The sequence below is a fragment of the Tupaia chinensis genome, unplaced genomic scaffold, assembly GCF_000334495.1.
Source record: "Tupaia chinensis unplaced genomic scaffold, TupChi_1.0 Scaffold142180_1, whole genome shotgun sequence".
Lineage (NCBI taxonomy): Eukaryota > Metazoa > Chordata > Mammalia > Scandentia > Tupaiidae > Tupaia > Tupaia belangeri.
In genome coordinates, this window is record NW_006202031.1 from 58528 (window position 1) to 58873 (window position 346).

A 346-nucleotide genomic window follows, 5' to 3' on the forward strand; every position below is an offset into this window, starting at 1 on the left:
TGAGAGGAGAATGGAGGAGTAGGGATTGTGGCATGGCCATCCCCCTGGGGGGTGATTTCTTGCTTTCTGTCTCTCTGTCTCTCTCTGTCTGTCTGGCGAGTGCACGTGCCCTATAGCAAAATCCTCTACAAAAAAAAAAAGAAAAAGAAAAAAAGAATTTATAAATGAAAACATGGGAGCTAAATAATCCAAATCACATGTCTATCTGCAAGAGCACTCTGAATTTTCACAGATTCAACTGCCTCCTAGAAAAAGGTTAAAGATCACCAGGAACCCATAAAAGTTGGAGTAAACCATGGAACAGATTATTTATTTATTTATTTATTTATTTATTTATTTATTTATT